The sequence below is a fragment of the Trachypithecus francoisi genome, unplaced genomic scaffold (genome assembly GCF_009764315.1).
Source record: "Trachypithecus francoisi isolate TF-2019V2 unplaced genomic scaffold, Tfra_2.0 Lachesis_group2, whole genome shotgun sequence".
Lineage (NCBI taxonomy): Eukaryota > Metazoa > Chordata > Mammalia > Primates > Cercopithecidae > Trachypithecus > Trachypithecus francoisi.
Window position 1 is genome coordinate 35,190,132 of NW_022681465.1, and position 13,976 is coordinate 35,204,107.

Sequence of the window (13,976 nt, forward strand, 5' to 3'; positions counted from 1 at the left end):
AGTTCGCTTGTGATAATGGCCTCAAGTTCCATCCATGTTGTGGCAAAGGACATGATCTCATTCTTTTTTATGGCTGTTGACTATCCCATGGTGTATATATACCACATTTTCTTTATCCAGTCTATGGTTTATGAGAATTTAGGTTGATTTCATGTCTTAGCCACTGTAAATAGTGCTGTGATGATCATATATGTGCATATGTCTTTATGGTAAAACAATTTATATTCCTTTTAGTATTCACCCAGTAATAGGATTGCTAGGTCAAATGGTTGTTCTGTTTTAAGCTCTTTAACAAAGTAATCTCCAAACTGCTTTCCACAATGGCTGTAATAGTTTACATTCCCACTAGGAATGTATTAGCATTCCCTTTTCTCTGCAACCTTGTCAGAATTGGTTATTTTTTGACTTTTTATAATAGCCATTTTGAGTGGTCTAGTGGTGTGAGTTGGTATCTCATTGTGGTTTTGATTTGCATTTCTCTAATGATTGGTGATATTGAGCATTTTTTCATATGCTTCTTGGCCACATGTATGTCTTCTTTTGATAAGTGTCTGTTCATGTCCTTTGCCCACATTTTAATAAGGTTGTTTGTTTTTTGCTTGTTAATTTGTGTGCATAGAGGTGTTCATAATAGTCTCTGAGGGTTTTTGAATTTCACTGAGGTCGATGGTAATGTTCCCTTTGTCATTTCTGATTGTATTTACTTGGATCTTCTTACTCACTTTCATTAGTGTAGCTAGCGGCCTATCTGTCTTAGGCATTATTTCAAAGAACTCCTGGATTCAATTATCTTTCTTATGGTATTTCATGTATCAATTTCATTCAGTTCAGCTCTGATTTTATTTATTTTTTGTCTTTTGCTAGCTTTGGAATTGGTTTATTTGTGTTTCTCTAGTTTCTCTAGGTGTGATATTAGGTTGTTAATTTGGAATGCTTCTATCATTTTGATGTGGGTTTTAATGCTATAAACTTCTCTCTTAACACTGCTTTAGCTGTGTCCCAGAGATGCTGGTATGTTGTATCTTTGTTCTCATTACTTTCAAAGAATTCATTGATTTCTCCCTTAATTTCATTGTTTACACAAAGGTTATTCAGGAGCAGTTTGCTTACTTTCCATGTAATTTTATGGTTGGTATGAATTCAGGTTTTTTTTTTTTTAATTTGCTGAGGATTGTTTTATGGATGAATGTGCAGTTGAGTTCAGAATATGTATCATGTGTAGATGAAAAGAATGTATATTTTATTGTTTGGGGTAGAGAGTTCTGTAGGTAACTATTAGTTCTATTTGGTCAAATGTTGAGCTCAGTTCCTAGAACATCTGTTAATTTTCTGCCTTGATAATCTGTCAAATACTATCAGTGGGGTGTTGAAGTCTCCCACTATTATTGTGTGGTTATCTAAGTCTCTTCACAGGTCTCTAAGAACATGCTTTATGACTCTGGGTGCTCCTGTGTTGGGTGCATGCATATTTGGGATAGTTAGGTCTTCTTGTTGAATTAAACTCTTTAGAATTGTGTAATGCCCTTATTTGTCTTATTTGATTGTTGTTGGTTTAAAGTTGGTTTTGTCTGAAATTCGAAAGGCAACCCCTAGTTTTTTATGTTTTTCATTTTCTTGGAAGATTTTTCTCCACCACCTTTACTTTGAGCCTGTTGGTGTCATTGCATGTGAGATGGATCTTTTGAAGATAGCATAACATTGGGTCTTGCTTCGTTATCCAACTCGTCACTCCGTTCCTTCTGATTGGAGCATCTAGCCCATAAACATTAAAGGTTACAGTTGATATGTGCGGATTTGACACTATCATCCTGTCATTAGCATAACCTTATTATGCAGACTTGTTTGTGTGGTTGCTTTATAGAGACAATGATCTATGTACTGATGTGTGTTTTTATAGTGACCAGTAACAGTCTTTCCTTTCCATATTTAGCACTTTCTTCAGGACATCTGGTAAGGCAAGTTTGGTGGTAATGAATTCCCTTAGCATTTGCCTGTCATATAAGCAATAAGAAATAGCGAGAAATTTTATTTCTCCTTCACTTATAAAGCTTAGTTTAGCATGATATAAAATTCTTGATTGGAATTTATTTTCTTTTTCAATTCTGAATCTAGGCCCCCAGTCTTGTCTGGCTTGTGTCCTTTGTGATGATCTGCCCCTTCTCTCTAGCTGCCTCTAACAAGATTTTCTTTTGTATCAACTTTGGAGAATCTGATATCTATTCTCCATCTCTTGGAGATATCTCTTGGGGATAACTATCAAGTCTCCATGAGAACTCACTCACTATCATGAGAACTGTATGGTGGAAAATACCTCCAGAATTCAGTTATCATCTGGTCCCACCCTTGACATTTGAGGATTATTACAATTCAAGGTAAGATTTTGGTGGGGACACAGAGCCAAACCATATCAGAGCAGCACACACCAGGTGCTTCTAGTCAGCTATCCTGGCCCCAGATCTCCAGAATATCTTATTACCATTATTTTACCTATGATATGGTTTGGCTCTGTATCTCCACCCAAATCTTATCTCAAATTGTAATCCCCATGTGTCAAGGGAGGAACCTATGATCCCCAGGAGTCGAGGAAGGGAAATGATTGAATTATGTAGGTTGTTTCCCCCATGCTGTTCTTGTAATAGTGAGTGAATTCTCACAAGATTTGATGATTTTATAAGTGGTAGTTTTTCCCACACACTCACACTCTTTCCTGCCGCCTGGTGAAGAAAATGCCTATTTCTCCTTCCGCCACAACTGTACATTTCCTGAGACCTCCCCAGCCATGCAGAACTGTGAGTTAATGAAACCTCCTTTTTTTTATAAATTACCCGGTCTCAGGTAATATCTTTACAGCAGTGCAAGAACAGACCATTACAGTAAGTTGGTACTGCAGAGAGTGGGTTACTGCTATAAAGATTCCTGAAAATGTGGAAACGAATTTATAACTGGGTAATGGGCAGAGGTTGGAACAGTTTGGAAGGCTTTGAAAAAGACAGAAAGATGTGAAAAAAGTTTGGACTTCCTAGAGACTTGTTGAATGGTTTTGACCAAAATCTGATAGTTCTATTGCTACTGGTGGAAGAGATCTGTTACCCCAAGTTACCTGCGAACTATCTGTACAGGTCTGTAACAACTTCAGTATTTGCCTCCTTAGAAGAAAATATTCTACTGAGGGGAATAAGGCAGAAAAAGAGAAGGAGGCAAATTCCAGAACAGGAATGGAAGTTAGAAGGACCTTAGAACAGGAAAGAAAGGAAGATGTGCTTGGAAGAGAACCAAGCAGGCACATGAAGGTTAAAGACAGAAGGTTAAGTGTCCTGTTTAACCATGAGGCTAGGATTTTGTAAGCTCTCCTCTTTCCCAAGACTCTTCTATTAGGGTGGACTTTCCGCATGCCTAGTGCTTTTCTTACCCTTTGGAATTAAGCACACACAGTGTGCTTAGGGAGCTATGTGCATGCCCATCTGAGGCTTTCTTCCTGTTTTTGGTAGCATGTGCCCAGAAGATCATACTTTACCACGTTTGTGTCTTAACACGCATGCCCAGGAAGTGGCTTCTCCCTGGGGTCTGCAGTCAGCTAACATTTTTTATTTTAACAGGTGTGGACCATCAGGAAATGGCCTCTCCCTGGCGCTGCCAAATTATCACTTTTAGAGAGGCTATGTGGTAATTGCAAAACCATCACCCAACATTTCTAGTGGGTAGTAGAGGATCCCTCTCCTGCCTCACGCGTGCCTAATTACCTGTAACAATATGGACAATGAAGTCCAAACTGAGATAGTCTCAGATGGAGATGAGGAGTTTATTGGGAAATGGAGCAGAGGTCATTGTTGCTATGCTTTAGTAAAGAGACTGGCAGCATTTTGCCCCTGCCCTAGGGAACTGTGGAACATTGAACTTGAGTGAGATGATTTGAAATGGGAACTTACGTTTAAAATGTAAGCAGAGCAAAAAATTTTGGAAAAGTTGCAGCCTGACGATGCAATAAAAAATAAAAAATAAAAAAAAAAAAACACATTTTCTGGGGAGAAATTCAAGCCAGCGCAGAAATTTGCATAAGTAACAGGGAGCAAAATGTTAATCACCAAGGAAATAGGATAAATGTCTCCAGGGCATGTCAGAGGTCTTTTCAGCAGGCCATTCCATCACAGGCAGGGAGGTCTAGAAGAAGAAATAAATGGTTTTGTGGGATAGGCTCAGGGCCTTGCTGCTTTGTGTAATCTTGGGATTCTGTGCCCTGCATCCCAGCTGTGACTAAAAGGGGCCAACATACAGCTCAGGTTGCTGCTTCAGAGAGTGCAAGCCCCAAGTCTTGGGGTGGTATTGGGCTTGTGGGTGCACAGAAGTCAGTAATTGAGGTTTGGGACACTCCACCTAGATTTCAGGGAATGTATGAAAATGCCTGGATGTCTATGCAGAAGTCTGCTGCAGGGGTGGAGCACTCGTGGAAGACCACTGCTAGGGCAATGAGGAAGGAAAATGTGGGGTTGGATCCCACACGCAGAGTTCCAACTGGGGCATTGTCTAGTGAAGCTGTGAGAAGATGGCCATTGTTCTCTGGACCCCAAAATGGTAGGTCCACTGACAGCTTGCACCAGGCACCTGGAAAAGCCACAGGCACTCAATGCCAACCCATGAAAGCAGCCTGGAGGGGTCTGTACCCTTCAAGGCCACAGGGACTGAGCTGCCCAAGGTCATGGTAACCCAATTCTTGCATTCAGCTTGACCTGAATGTGAGACATGGAGTTAAAGGATATCATTTCAGAGTTGTAAGATTTGACTGACCCACTGGATTTTGGACTTGCATGGCACCTGTAGCCACTTCGTTTTTGTCAATTTCTCCCATTGAGAACGAGTGTATTTACCCAATACCTGTACTCCCATTGTATCTAGGAAATAACTAACTTGCTTTTGATTTGACAGGCTCATAGGCTGAAGGGACTTGCCATGTCTTGGATGAGACTTTGGACTGTTGACTTTTGAGTTAATGCTGAAATTAGTTAAGACTTTGAAGGACTCTTGGGAAGGCATAATTGGTTTTGAAATGTATAAAGGGCATGAGATTTAGGAGGGGCCAGGGTGGAATGATATGGTTTGGCTCTGTGTCCCCATTCAAATCTCATCTCAAATTGCAATCCACATGTGTCAAGGGAGGAAATTATAATCCTCATGTGTCGTAGAAGGGAAGTGATTAGATTATGGGGGTGCTTTCCCATGCTTTTCTCATGGTAGTGAGTGAATTCTCAGGAGATCTGGTGGTTTTCTCCATGGTAATTTTTCGTGTGCAATCTCATTCTTACCTGCACCTTGTAAAGAAGATGTCTGCTTCCCCTTCTGCCATGATTGTACGTTTGCTTAGGCCTCCATAGCCATGCAGAACTGAGTCAATGAAACCTCTTATGTTTATAAACTACCTAGTCTCCAGGAGTATCTTTACAACAGTGTGAGAATGAACTAATATAAACTTTTTTTTTTTTTTTGTGACTGCATGCATAAGCAATTTTGCTGTCATCAATTTTTTTTTATAATGTACTTTTTCTTCTAGGTCCTTCTTGAATATATAGCTTCCTGTTTCTTCCAACTATACTGATGTTTATGTCCTGATGTTTTTATTGTGTATTCTGCTACAAATGAAGGAAAATAATAATTCCATGTCATATCTGGATGGCACTTTGCATTTTTCAAAATATTTTCACAGGAATCTTTTACAAAAATAAGTATATTTATAACTTTTGTCCTATTGTTTTACCAATGTCATTAGCAAGACCCATGAATATTAGTAACATTTCCATGGCCTTATGTAGAGATATTGTTACTCAACCTGCAGTGTGCTTCCCATCCAATCAAATCTGGGAACTTTACAAAAATACATAAGTCTTCAAAGACTTTGATGATTTAAATTATATGCATGTCAAGATTGTTTCCAACCTCGAGATTGTTTCCAACCTCGAGATAAACAATCATTGTGTTGTTGGTACTTGATTGGAAAGTCCATAAAATTTGGATCTGCTTTCCTACAGTGATTGTCAACACTTGTGGGGCATACTATAGGAATCCAATGCATAGTTTTACAATTCTACTTGGATCTTAGACATTAGGCTATGTTTAGCATTCTACAAATATGAGAAAGTAGCGATTTATTACCTTTGCAAAAGTTTAGAATAATAGAAGAGTGAACAGCATGGATCCCTTCTTCTTTGTATATTTGAAAGGAAAGTTATAATTATTAGAAGTCCATTAGACAGTATGAATAAAATTGAATCTACATGTTTTTATAATTAGTTTTTTAAAGATTAATGATAGATAATATGTTTTTGATAACCTATCAAAATACACCAATATACAATGCAATCATATCCTTACTCATGTGCATGGATTTGTGCATGGATTTATACATGGTTTTTCCATTTGTAACTTGTCATGTATAATCAAAATCACTCCTTTTGGTTTATATAAACTGCATAGGGAAAATTTAAATCTACTATACCTTGGAAGCTTATCCAATGGTCCATTTTCAGTTCATGAAGTAGACAAACTTTGAAGAATGTATAAGGAGAAGATACCTCTGTAGAAAGATTTTAAAAGTTATGCTATATTTAATTAGTTATTTGAAAATGGGGTAACTATATTTATTAATTTGATCAGTAATGTTATATTTCTTGATTATTGATATTGTATTAGTGACTGAGAGGTGGGTAAATGTGGAAACCTCAGACCTATTCTGCTTCTAGGCCAAGAAACTTTGAAAAATCTGAGGTAAGCAATAAAAGACAACATTACATTAATTTATGACTTACCTTTTTTTAACAAATATTCTTATAATTTTTTTATCTCTCTAAAATTAAGCTAGTAATCCTGACAGCAGAGTAGGCTTTCTCTAGCCAACCATTTTGTAGAGCAAAAATGTTAAAATTTAATAAAAGTTTGGATTTGCCGGTTAATAAAAGTTTGGATTTGCTGGCAATACTGTGTTCCTATTTCATCTTCTTTGACTAATGGGTCAACATTGCTATTTTCTTTACCAGTAAATTTAATAAACAAACCTAAGCATTTGTTAAAGCAAGTTTTAAAAATCTGAAAGAGATAAAAAAATCATTGTAAAATAAAAAGTTAATTCACAGTACAAATTGAGATTATCACAAAGATGGGTACATACATTCCTTATTATGCTACCACACAGGGTAGCGTTATCTAGGTTTCACTAACAGCTGGGTCATGATTGAAGACCTAGGGCTAAGTCTCTTAACCATCTGCCAAACTAAACTTTCTTATGTAAGTAAGATATAAATTATAGTTCTATTCTATCTGTCTGTGTTCTTCTCTGTGATTTCAAAATTGTCTCTATGTCCATCTAAATCACCCACTTCACTCCCATAAGGTTTCACATTTTGATAAAGATTAGTCATATACTACTTCAGCATTTATTTATTGCATATGCATGTATTAATTGAAATGAACTTTGTGAATGTGGGTAAGGAAACTATTATTATTTCCTTTTTATAGCTAAACAAAATCCATGTTCAGGAAGATTAAATATCTTCAATGAAATTACACAGCAGGTAAGCAGAAGAACTAAAAGACAACTGTTTCTCAACTTTATCATCATTCTATTAATTTTCCTACAAATATATGTGTTTTTCTTGTGCTACATAAATAACAATATTTACTAAGGTTTAAGATAGAAGTACTTCAACTGATCACAGAAGTTTTACTTTCTATGGTTTTGCACTAATTTTAGTGAGAGTAAGGACCAAAAAAATTGTACATTTAATATAATTTTGTCATTATTAACACAGAAATATTTAACTGCCCATGTAAAGTTTAGCTCAGCATAGACTTTTTTTGATATTATGACCTACTCAAAGCATTCATTTCATTAATACATTCAGCTCATGTTACTACTTTGCCATCTTTACCTAAGTAAATGGAAGAAGAATATTTGGGAAGAACAATACAACTAGAGTGATACACCATTTAAGTGCTCAAATTCGGTATATAGTAGAGAAGAAAGAAACAAGAACTAGAAAGACAAGATAAATGAAAATGAACTGGACAATTGAAGCTGAAAACAAAGAAATAATAAATCAGACAATTAGCAGGTGTAACTTTATGCTGTTTTGTCAGTAACTATTGGGATTTTAAGAGTTCCTTTGACATTTGTCTCAGGAAAACAACTCTTTGGGGCATTCAAAGTCAGTTAATTGTTCCAGGATACAAACAAAGAACTAAGAGAAAACAACAATTTGAACATTGCCATTTTAAGGTCACTAAGCTCACATGTCCCTTTCTTTCATTTGTTTCATTTATCAGGGTCACTTAAATCTAAATCGAAATAATAACTATATTCAACAGAGAAAACTGTACACACACATTGCCTATAAATATTTGTGGTTTTGGCAGGAGTGGAAATGTGGGAAAAATTGTGAGAGCCCCTTGAGTTTCCTAGACTTTTAAGTATTTTTGTGAATATTGGAGAATCTAATACTTTCAAATAGTACACAGGTGATTGACAAAGGTAGTTTTCCCCTTGGCAACCCCTCACCAGGTCAAAGTCTAAAACAAAATCAAGCATGGGAACTGGAGTCAAGTAAGGGGAGGTCTGGTTAGTTACTTAGCAGTGAATCATGAGGCAGTAAAAAGGGAAGTTTCTTTTTTAGCATTCTTCAGAGGACAACTCAAATAATCATTCTCCTTAAATATTCTTAATGATTTTTTTCATGAATTTTCCCACGTTTCATATCTTAAAAGAATTTGCTTCACTAGCATAAGAAGATAGATGGTATTTGCATGAAAAGAACTACATGCTATAAAATATTTTTTAAAAAACTAAAAAAAAAAATTATATTTTGGTTAAGTCAAATATGAGTTTATATATTCAAAAATGCACACAGTCATACATTGAGAAAATATGTAGTTATATGGGAAAATTGTGCTTGTGAAGATTTAGAACTTTGGTGACAGTGCCCTGTTCTAAATTGTTATCTTTCTTAGAAATATAGTGCAATATATTCTTAATGAAATATTATTTCTCAATCGTAACATATGGTCAAAGCTTGATCTTTGTAATATATTGAAAACTACAAATTATAGTTACACCCTAAAATAGGGCATTTCCAATATACATTTGAATTACACTGCCATTCATGTCTCATACTCAAAGTTAATAATATTAAATAATATTACATTATCCAATTCTGAGTCTGTCCCAAGAAATTAGAAGGGCTTTAAACTTTGTTTCTCAGTTTTCCTTCTCTTCATCACAGATACAGTAGCTTACAATTAGCTTTATAGTTTCAGCCTTTAGTGGTAGAGCCTGGACATTTTTAGAACTCTAACTTGAGAATTAGTGATGATACAAAGCATTTAAAAATAAATCCCTCTTTCTTGTATTATTGAAAACTATTTTATTATCTGTTCTGTACTTTGCTCTTCTTCTCTGGGGATACAAAGTTCTGTGACACTTTTAGAGAGCATTCCCAAAACTACTTTATTTCCTATATATTTACGATAATCTATCTCTTACTTTATTATGTAATGGCTTTTATGGGCTTTTTTTTTTTTTTTTTACTTCAGGGTTTTCGAATTGTATCTAAAATACACTATTTCTTAAGAACATTGATAGATGTGACAAATTATGAATTCCTTTGTGAAATGAGTTTATAAAATATGCATTTTAAAAAGTTGAACAGATATCCTGATTCCAGATATCTTAGAGATTTTAGCATGAGCCAGGTGTTCTCCAAGAAAAGATGTAGCATGCTAGTAAATTATTCACTGGAATTTTTCATGTAGTTCAACCCAGGATTGAGAAGACTGGTCATAAGATTTTCAGGCAAGCTATTTGTTGTTACTGTTATTCCTCACACTCAGCTAATATAATCAAATCACTTTGCTCTCTGATTACTTTTTGCTCAGAAAAAAAAAAATGTATAAAACAAAATAGGTTCTATTATGGAAAAATACAGTCATTAATTGAAGTTAACCAAGATACTGAGTTATTTTCTAATTCTACAGAGAACTTTATAGCAGCTAGAACAGATTTTAATAAAGTTTAGAAATTTCTCTTTATTTTCTTCAGAGAACTTAACTTCTTCAAGAGAATATAAATAATCATGGCAAATTGTTTAACAGATGGTAGGTGGAGCAGGAGTGATAGCAGTAAAGATGGAGAAAAGTTGATGTTTTGAAGATTTGCTCAATAGAACTGGTAATGATAAAATGTGGGAAGTTATAAAGACATAATTATTGATGAAAGATGTTTGTTTTTAAAATAAGTAGTAGTAAATTATAAAGGTAATTCAGGTTTACATAGGATGATCAAGAATTTACGTTTGCACATTTTGAACCTATCAAAAACAATTGACTTTTATAAATAGGAAGATCATCCAAAAGATTAGGACTAGAGAGGTAAATTTGAAAACATCAATATATAGATGTTTTTATAAAAATTGAATTTAAATCCATGGGAGTATATCTTATATCTTACTAGGGGGACAATATATAGAAATGATTTTTTAAAAAGACTTTAGGACTGAGTCCTGGAAATGAAAGATATTCTGTGTTCATGGATTGGAATAATTACTATTGTTAAAATATCCATAAAGCCCAAAGTGGTCTACCGTTTGAATGCAACTTCTATCAAAATTTCAGTGATATTCTTCACAGAAATAGAAAAAGTAGTTCTAATATTCATACAAAAGCATAAAATATCCTGAATAACTAAAGTAGTCTTGAGCAAAATGAACAAAGGAATCACACTACCTGACTGAAAAACATACTTCAAAGCTCTAATAGTCAAAACGACATGATACTGGTATAAAAACCAGATATATAGACCAATGAAACAGATTTAAAAGCTCATAAATAAATTCATACATTTATAGAAAACTATGTTCAACAATAGCAACAAGAATACACAATGGGAAAAGGACATTCTTTTCAATAAATTGTGTTGAGAAAACTGAATATTCCCATGTAAATGAATAAAATTAGGCCCTTATCTCAGACCATATCCAATAAACAACTCAAAATAGATTAGAGACTTAAAATTTACACTTGATACTATGAAACTTTGGGGGAAGAAAAACATTCGGGAAAAAAACCCACGATATTTTTCTTGGTAATGACATTTGGATATGATCTCAAAAGCACAGGCAACCAAAACAAAAATAGACAAATGGGATTACATCAAACTAAAAAGCTTCTGCACATCAAAGGAAACAATCAACTTAATGAAAAGACAGCCTATAGAATGGGAGAAAATATTTATAAACTATATATCTGATTGGTGGTGACTTTCCAAAATATATAAGGAACTCAAACAACCTAATAACAAAACATCATGATTTAAAAATGTGCAGAGGAACTGTATATATATTTCTGAAAAGAAAACATACAATTGGCCAAAAGGTATATGGAAAAAATGCTCAGCATCACCAATTATCAGAGAAATGCAAATTAAAATCATAGTGAACTATCACCTCACACAAATTAGAATGGCTATTACCAAAAGTATAAAAGACCATAAGTGTTTGAGAGGATGTGAAGAAGAAGGAGACCTTGCACAGTATTGGTGGGAATATAAACCAGTACAGTCATTATACAAAACAGTATGGAGTTTCCTCAAAAAAATTAGAAGCAGAAATATTGTATAATCTAGTAATTTCACTCCTGGGAATATATCCAAATGAAACAAAATCAGCATGTCGAAAAGATGTCTGCACTCTCATGTTTATTGCAGTATTATTCACAATAACCAATAAATGGAATCAAACTATGTAGCAATCAGTAGAGAAACTCACTTAAAGAGTGTTATATATATCAACTAGAATACTATTAAGCCATGGAAAAGAAGGAAATTCTGTCATTGCTGACAACATAGGTGAACTTGGAGGACATTATGTTAAGTGAAATAAGTCAAGCACAGAAAGATGAATATTACACAATCTCATAGATTGAATTTAAAGTAGTTTAACTCATAGAATTAGAGACCAAATGATGGTTACCAGGAGTGGGGATTGTTGGAGTGGAGGAATTGGGAATATGTTGCCCAAAGGATACAAAATTTCATTTAGATAGGAGTAAAAAGTTCAATAGATCTTTTTACAAGATGATCACTATAATTAATAATCTATGATATTCTTGAAAAATGCTAAGAGTGGATGCAAAGAAGTTAAAATTTTCCACCAGGAAAATTATAACTGTGTGAAATAATGCATATATTAATTAGCTATATTTAGTCATTCTCTAATGTACAATAGTGTGCCAAATAACAACACTTTGGTCAATAATGTACTGCATATTCAATAGTAGTTTCATCAATTTATAATACCATGTTTTTACTGTGTCTTTTCTATGTTTAGGTACACAAATACTTAAGTGCCTACAGTATTTAGTACCATAACATGTGGTATAGGTTTTTATAGCCTACAATCAATAATCTATCCCATATAGCCTAGGCATGTTGTAAGCCGTATAATCTAGGTTTGTGTAAGTTTTATACATTCTATGATATTTTCACAAGGACAAAATCACCCAAGGAAGCATTTCTCAAATTTTTTTTTCTCATTGCTAAGTGATGCTGACTGTATATATACTTCTAAATATCATGTTGTGCAAGGTAAATATAAACAATTTATCTGGCAACATAAATAAATAAGGTAGATATATGTGAGAAAAATGAACGGTCAAAGACTGGTTGGTTGTTAGTTTCAGATAGAAAAAAAAAACTAAAATGTATTTGAATTCTGAGGGAAGAAGATGAGAGAAAAAGAGAGAGAGATTGTCTCATAGCCCTTTTTGCCTATGACAATTATCCAAGTCAATCAGTAGAGTGTGACCCAGACCTACACATCCAACTCTCTTCTAAATGTCTATTTCTATAAAAACACAAAAGATTTTAACATGTTCAAAATATAACTCACCTTCTGTTTCCATTTCCTCATCCGACTCCCCACTTGTATTTTTGTATATTTTCTTAGTATAGAGCAAAATAGCCATAAGTTGCTCAAGCTAACAACAGTTTCCCTGTCTCCTGTTCTACTGTTCCACTGTTTTCCTGTCTCTTGTTTTAAAATCAAGCATCAAATACTGATGATACTGTTTCTCAAATACAAAGCATATTTTATGTTCCTTTTCATGTCACACAGTTAATAAATAGTATAGCTGTGTTTTAATTGAAAGCAGTCTGCTTTGGTCCTGTTTTCTTAACCACTACACCATAGGTGATAGAGTATATTACCCAAACAGGACACTTTTGTGATAAAACAGAGGCATGTTAATATGAACACAGGGAAAATAGTGTAAGCTGAGATTACCCCAAGCAAATCCAAATGCCTGTTTAATTGCAATTATAGGGCTAACTTCTGGACATATAAAGTAAAATAAATATCAATCGTTACTTAGATGTTTGAGTAAAAAAATAAAACATATGGATGGTAAAGCCTATTCTGTGGGAGGAAACCCTAGCCATTTCTCTGAGAACTAGCCTCAGAGAAGGCCAAACATTGGCAACAATACTGCCAGACTAAGGCCAACCCAATAGATCTCCTATTTTATGCACAGGTAGGAACCATTTAATATTTGGAACCCCCCAAATGATTTTAAACTTAAAGAAATTGTAAACAACATTATTTCAATTTGAAGTGATAGCATCTGATCCCCAAATTTAACTTTTATGATACTACTTAATATTCACTAGTATTTGCATGAGTTTAGTAAGTTCAGCACATTGTTTTAATTATCTTGAAAGTACTTTGTTTCTTGAAAAGATTTAGCATCTTTAAGATTTTAACAACGAAGACATATTACAAGAGTGATTGTATGTGTTGATATAAAAATATAAAAAAGATAGTAAAATGTTTCTCATATGCAATTTAGTATTTCCTAAATAATTTTTATTTGTAAATTACATGAAATACGTAGGCTGCAAAATTCACTTTCTAGAGCTCATCCTGAAACTCTACCCCTAGGTGGAGCTC